Raw genomic sequence first — 7,428 nt, forward strand, 5'->3', positions numbered from 1 at the left:
TTGAGGAAGAAACTGCATTGGCAAGAGTCCAGAGAGGGTCTAGGAATTTTGCAGGCCCTCAGGGGTGCCATTCCCTGCCCGCATCACCACTACTGGTAAGAATGAATTAGAGGCCTTAGCTTTTCTCCTTGAAGGAAGTCCTCCACCTCCCACCCCCACTGGCTTGCCCTCTCCCAGCACCGCTAGCGTCACCACCATTATCTCTGTTGACACCATCAGTAAAAATCTCATTATGCCCTTTATCCCCATTTACATCAGTGACCACCAGAAGCCCAGGGGCTCCCAGGTCCTTCTTCATCCCTAGACTCTAATCCCCGTCCGGCTCTTTGAGCGGTGAGCCACTCCTCTTCCTTCTGGCACTCCCTGTGCTCCTTCCCCAAGACTAACTTTTTCTCCAAGCATTCCTGGCATATTGTATATTTTACGTACGTGTTTGATTGTCCCATTTCTTCATTCCCCCTCCACCTCCACCGGTGCACACCCCAGCATGTACGCTTTACGACGACATCAATTTTTGTCTATTTACCCATGTTTCTTTCTCCAGTATTTAGGACAGAATCAGGCACAATACACATCTGTGGAGTGAGCAGATTTAAAAGGAAAAATATAACAAGGTTTGTCTATCAATTGTACTTCCAGGCTAGGGAAAAGAGACCAGTTGGGACTGACTTCAGGTTTTTGGCTTAGATGACCTATATATAATTTTAAATATTTGCTAAAATCAAAAATAGTTTTCTTCTATATACTGTAATAATTTTGACTTCTTTAATTTTTCTTGGAGAGCATTCCTGTATTACTGTGTAAACACTGTGTATTTTATTTGCTGCAACTGTTGAAATTTATGTATGTATTTTTTTGCAAAACATCACAGAAATTTAAGCATGACTATTTTCAGTACAATAATCTAAAGAAACGATTTCCTAGTACCATCTTCCAAAAAGTAGAAATCATTATTTGTGTGTTATGTATCAGGGCAAAGCTATGAAGATAAATCTGTCTAAACACTGCCTGGAACACTGGCATCAGAAAAAATGAATAAAATGAAGGAGGAGGAAAAGAGGCTTGGGGTTGGGAAAAAAAGGTGAAGAGATTTTCTTTGGACATTTCTAAGGAAAGAATAGAGGGCAACAGAGGGCAGCAGACAGATATGGAAGTACAAAACAGTTAACAAGAGGTACTAAACTTTGCCTCAGCCAGGCATAAAAGATCCATATTCTGAGCCATATTTCATGCTATTATTTTATTATTCCTTAAGACTTCATATATGAATTTTTAAAAATCCCTCTAATGCCCTTCAATACTATTTACACACAGAATTTTACATTATACAAATGACCCAAACATAGATATACACAATTTCTATGAAAGAGTTTACAGTTCAACTCATGACTTATTTTGATCACTGCAGAAGCATTACATGTAATTATGAATGGCTCCATGGGATTCTCCAGGCAAGAGTACAGGAGTGGGCAACCATTCCCTTCTCCGGGAAATCTTCCCAACGATGGAATCAAACCTAGATCTCCTGCATTGCAGGCAGATTCTTTACCTGCTGATTCACCAGGGAAGCCCAAGAAAACTGGAGTGGGCAGCCATTCCTTCTCCTGGGGATCTTCCTGAGCCAGAGATCAAACCCAAGTCTCCTGTATTGCAGGCAGTTTCTTTATCATCTGAGCCACCAGGGAAGCTCTTGGATGACTAGCAGCATGGAAAGATTTTAAAAATATATAGCCAGTTAGGAAAGGAAGCTAAATGGAAAAGTGAAAATGGAGCTCTCATTTATTGTCACACACAATGTTTATATAACTTAGATATATTCTCATTTGATTATGGGAAATTATATTTCTCCAATTTTACAAGTGAGGATAAAGAACAAAGTCACTCAGCTGTAAGCAAACGGAATGAAAATCTAACCCATGCAAACGACTGTTCTTTGCATATATTGTGTACAATATCTCAAAAGAAAAAAATTAGTTCTGTGTATGAAGTTCTGGAAGCCTTGTACAAAATGAAGAACATGACCATCACATTTGGATTGCCAGCCCACCCATGCTTTGTGAGCATTTATAAAATTCTACTAAATTTGGCTCAGAGGCAAAGCACATGCTACAAAGAAGTGGTTGTTTTGTGAGTGTTTTGGGGAAAGAAGGAGAGAAAGCAAGAATGCATGGTGGGAGTGCAGACAAAGAGCAGCTTCTTAGTGAGCAGTGGTGACTAAGAAAGACTTCAAGCTTGGAGAAAGAGTGGGAGAAACACAGCAATTTACAGGCCTAACCTCAAGTATAATAAAATGTAAAGACTAGGAGTTTCCACTCCATTTATTGTGCACAGATATTCTAAAAACATTGTTTCATATTAGTGTATATGCTTCTTATTCAGCGGCAACAACGTATTTATCCACAGCCTAAAATTAAAGAAGGAAAAAATTTTCATTCAAAAAGCACTTTTCCACTGGAAAAAAAAAATAGTGGATAAATCACATAGGTAAACCATTTCAGAGACTGGAATGACGCCTTTGAGGTACGCAGTAAAGACATTACGAATCCTATTCTTCCACTATACTGTAAATTTAAAAGACTGACCTGTTTGTTATCTATTTTTGGCAAGGCATGGACCGGAGTCACCTTGTGAGCTCCCTCATGCTGCCCGATGGTGATATGCGCACGTGTGGAGTCTGAGATCTGGAGGGAGGTGCCAAGCTGGTGGGATGCTGCTGTGCCTAAAGCACCAAAGGAAAAAGGGTAGGGCAAGAAAAAAGTCATCTATCCTATGAGAGGTCCTCAAACAAGAAAGCAATAAAAAGGAAAAATTGAAGAATGAAAGGCATTGTGCCTCAACCTTATTGGTAAAAACTACACTGGTTTCAAAATCATCTTGATCCCCAAAAAAGTAGGATATTGAAAGAGAGAGGCTTGTAAATTAATTGAAAGGTATTTGCATCAATACAGCAGTGAGCTGGAGTGGATTGAGGTGCAGAATAGCATCATGGAGATGACAGGGCCATGAGCACTGTTCCTGGGAGGTATTCATCAAGCAGACCCTGGAGCAGGACTGGGCACTGTACCAAGGCTGCTTGTTGTTTAGTCGCTAAGTCATGTCTGACTCTTTGCAACTCCATGGACTGCAGCCCGCCAGCCTCCTCTGTCCATGGAATTCTCCAGGCAAGAATACTGGAGTGAAATGCCATTTTCTTCTCCAGGGGATCTTCCTGACCCAGGGATGGAACAGAGGCTCCTGCACTGGCAGGCAGATTCTTTACTGCTGAGCCTATGGCCTCCAGATTCCAGACATTTTAAATGCAGATAATCTGAAAACTGTTAGGGAATGGGATTTTGATCTGAGGAGTATTCTTACCTGGAGATTTCTAAGGACAGTACCAGTCCATGGGGTTGCAAAGAGTTGGACACAACTGAGCAACTAACACTTTCACTTTCAAAATGAGAAAAGCCTGTGCTAATGACGCAGTGCCCATGAAGTGCAAGGAGAAAGCTGTTAAAGCTATAGACAGGAATTCAGGGGGAACTGGAACTGAAAGATGAGTCAGTTGACACAGATGAGGAAATGACTGCAGTGGCCTTATTGTCTTTACTTGAATTGAAAATAAATAATTTGAGAACTTCTAGTTAAATGAATTTTGATGGTGATAAAGAATTGTCTTGATACATGAATTTGCTGTTTAGTTTATTCTCTTATTTTCAGCTTCAAAAACAATGTTATAATGTTTACTCAAAAATGAATGTTGGTTTTCATTGACATCAATTTATTATAATAGGTGGAAGTGCTCTGCAAAATCCATTTAATCTGGATTTCTGGAGCTGGGAGAACAATATGGGAGCAAAAAATGTTACAATTTTTTCTTCATGTTTACTTAGAATCACCTAATCTCACATATTGGGGCATACACAGGAACTGTTTTGCTAGAAGGTTAATGTGGGTATTTCTTGAATGATCAGTGATGTTAGAAAAAATTCCTTTGATCCCTAGGCTGTGAAGATCCCCTGAAGAAGGAAATGGCAACTTACTCCAGTATTCTTGCCTGGAAAATTCCATGGACAGAGAAGACTGGCAGGCTATAGTCCACGGGGTCGCAGAGTTGGACATGACTTAGCAACTAAACAAAAACAAGAGAATAGAGTAATTAACAACTTAAAGGTATTAATCACTGAATAAATGCCAGAAACAAGAGATACTAAGGCAAAGGCAGGCTTCTGCAGTGGAAGATGTAGAGAAAGTTTCATGAATAAATATAGCAAAGAGTCGGACACGACTGAGTGACTAACACTTTTTTTTTTTTTATGGTTTGAAATGACCTGATTCCTTTGTGATTGTTATGAGAAGCTCAAAAGCATCTAAAGCATTATTTTTTTTAAATGAATGGGAAGTAAGAAATGGAAATGGTTATTTTCCTGTAATATAATCGTAGTGTACTGTGGTAAAAGTGGGGGTATTAAATACCATAAAGTACATTTATTTCTAAAGAACAGAAATTAACAATACAAGAATGTTCAAACAAGCTTTATAAAAATTTTTTTTCTTCTTTCCTTTCCCTATGTACCACATCTTTCTTTCTGTGAATTAATGAGAAACATGGAGATGATGAAGGACAGGAGTATAGGTAAAAGGAGGCTTTCATTCTGCATTTAATGTTTAATCTAGAAAAGAAAGGTTGAGTAAGTGTTATATTGTTTGATACCTATAATCAAGCAGTAGTCCTCCCACTGTGATAATTAAAATTAAAAAAAGGTATATAAGGACTTATCTGGGCTTAGAGAAGCATAATGCCATGGTTCATTGCATGTGTGCCAAGTTGCTCCAGTCGTGTTTGACTCTTTGCAATCCTTTGGACTGTAGCCTGCCAGGCTCCTCTGTCCATTGGATTCTCCAGGCAAGAATACTGGAATAGGTTGCCATGCCCTCCTCCAGGGGATCTTCCTAGGGAGTCTCTTATGTTTCCTAGTGCCATAACTAGGTCCCACTAGCGCCACCTGGGAAGCACCGGGATCCATCAGTAACAGTCTACATGGCTGAAAGGAGTTACTGGTTTTTGGCTAAATATTTGCCACCCTGACCCAGCACATTGTTGATGTTTAACAATTTGAAAGTTTCATGGGGTGATCAGCTTTCTACTCATCCAAAACAGAGTTTGAAAAAAAAATCACTTTTTAGATTTTGTTATATTGCTAACTACTAGTTTTCATGTTGTCTAAAGACTATGATTTTGGTGATGCAATAGAATGAGCAAATGAAAAAAACAAACAGAGGATAATGATCTATCCTACTCGTCCTCTGGGATTTCTCCCCATTTCCTCTTATGTCCCCCACCCTCCATGTCTTCTTTGGTCTCTCTTCCTATCTGGATGGCATTATTTTAAAAATGTTCTTTGAAGCAGCTAAATTTGAACTGATATATGCAGTATAGCAGTTCCAAGTTTACCAGCAAACACTCGGCAGGAAGCTACCCTGCAGAAGTGCACTTCGGGTTACTGGCACCCACTGGGTTTTGGAAGGCTGCCTTTTCTTTTTCCTTGGTTAAATGATGCCACTTGAAAAGACAAATACCGCTATAATTCCTGTTGAGTTGGGAGACCAGCCTTCATCTAGCACACTATGATTTCATGAAAGCATAAATGAGGCTCACATGATAAATCTCTGAGTCAGCTGTTCCTACTTTTGTATTGAATCTAATTAGAAGCATGAAACAAATGCGTGTCACACATTCTGTCTCACTGAAAAATAAATAAATAAATAAATACCAAGACAAAGACTTTGGAAGATATGGCAATTGGAATGACAATAGGTAGGTAATTTTATCCAAAAGGGCCTCAGTCAGCTATCTAACATCCAGGAAATCAGTTTAGCTAAAAGCAGATGAAATAGGCTGCATGCTAAAGGATTCAAATTAGTATCATGAAAAGTTGTTAGGATAGATGACTGTCAAATAAATCACAGATGCATCTAATGTCACAGGTATGCTAAGATAATAGCTCTCTGATTAGTGTTTTTATCAGTTCATGACACAAGTGAGTATTGAAAATGCTTCTGTGTAATGAAAATTATATCAGAACACAGGGAAATATGCAGTCACAAAGTGCAACAGCTTGCTTTAGAAGTATGAAGACTTCTTTAAATTGGACCACGGAAAGAAAATATTCACTAGACTAACAGTTGGGTGGCCTTCCCAAGTGGTTCGGTGGTAAAGAATCCAACTGCCAATACAGGAGCCACAGGTTCAATCCCTGAGTCAGGAATATCCCTGGAGAAGGAAATGGCAACCCACTCTGGTATTCTTGCCTGGGAAATCCCATGCACAGAGGAGTCTGGAGGGCTATAGTCCAAGGAATTGCAAAAGAGTTGGATACAACTTAGAGACTAAACAGTAACAACAGCTGGGTGCCATGTGCTGGGGACTATAGTGATTTATTCCATCAGAGAGATCATAACTGGCACAGCAGCTAGGGCTGGCATCACCACACCTGGTTTAGCCTACAAAGACCACCTCCTGTTCTCTAAGACCCATTCTTTTTCTGCACTGGACAAACTTGAGAGGAAATTGGGATACTTATGAATCAACAGCCCTGCATCTTTCAAGTCTTAATTAGTGGCACAGAATCCTATGACCCAAAAAAGAATATGACACATTTTAATTTAAATATTTGGTTGGGAGAAGAACTTCTAAAGATCTAGATTTGACCCTTCTTACCCAAATAGCCTATTTTATAGTCAGGAATCTACTAAGATGCTCCTGCCTCTTGCCTAGGAGGTCTGATTCTAGCCAACCAGATAATCAAAACACACACTGGATCCTTCATGAACTGAATACTTTAACAGATAAAAGGGGCACTAAATTTTTTTTAAATACTCGATTTTCTGAGTATTTACTTATTAATTCACAAATTTATTATATTGGGCTTCCCTGGTTGCTCAGATGGTAAAGAATCTGCCTGCAATGCAGGAAATCTGGGTCCCATCCCTAGGTCAGGAAGATCCCCTGGAGAAGGAAATGGTTACCCACTCCAGTATCCTTGGCTGGAGAATTCCACAGACAGAAGAGCCTGGTTGGCTAGTCCATGGGGACGGCAAGGAGTCAGATATGACTGAGCAACTAACTTTCACTTTATTATATTGCTGAGCTTATAGTTCTTTTCAAATACTTTAAAAAAATACAATAATTTGTAAAGTTTTAAAATAGCATATCTGTATGTAGCATGAAATACTTCTGTCAACTATATGAATTTTAAAAATAAGTAGAGCAATAATTATTTGGGGAGGATTTTATTGATTTGATATGTAAATGTGTGTGTGTGTGTGTGTGTGTGTGTGTGTGCACGCGCGAGCACACGTGCGCTCAGTTACTCAGTCGTGTCTGACTTTCTGTCCCTCCAGGCAAAAAAAAATGGAGTGGAGTGCCATTTCCTTCTCCAGGGCATC

At 39.4% G+C, this 7,428-nt stretch overlaps 1 pseudogene; it reads left to right on the forward strand.

The window, feature by feature from the left end:
• Window positions 1-2,769: 2,769 nt before the first annotated feature.
• LOC138422029 (translation machinery-associated protein 16 pseudogene) lies at window positions 2,770-3,627 on the forward strand (annotated as a pseudogene).
• Window positions 3,628-7,428: the final 3,801 nt, after the last annotated feature.

This window comes from Ovis canadensis, chromosome 16 (genome assembly GCF_042477335.2).
Source record: "Ovis canadensis isolate MfBH-ARS-UI-01 breed Bighorn chromosome 16, ARS-UI_OviCan_v2, whole genome shotgun sequence".
Taxonomy (NCBI): Eukaryota; Metazoa; Chordata; class Mammalia; order Artiodactyla; family Bovidae; genus Ovis; species Ovis canadensis.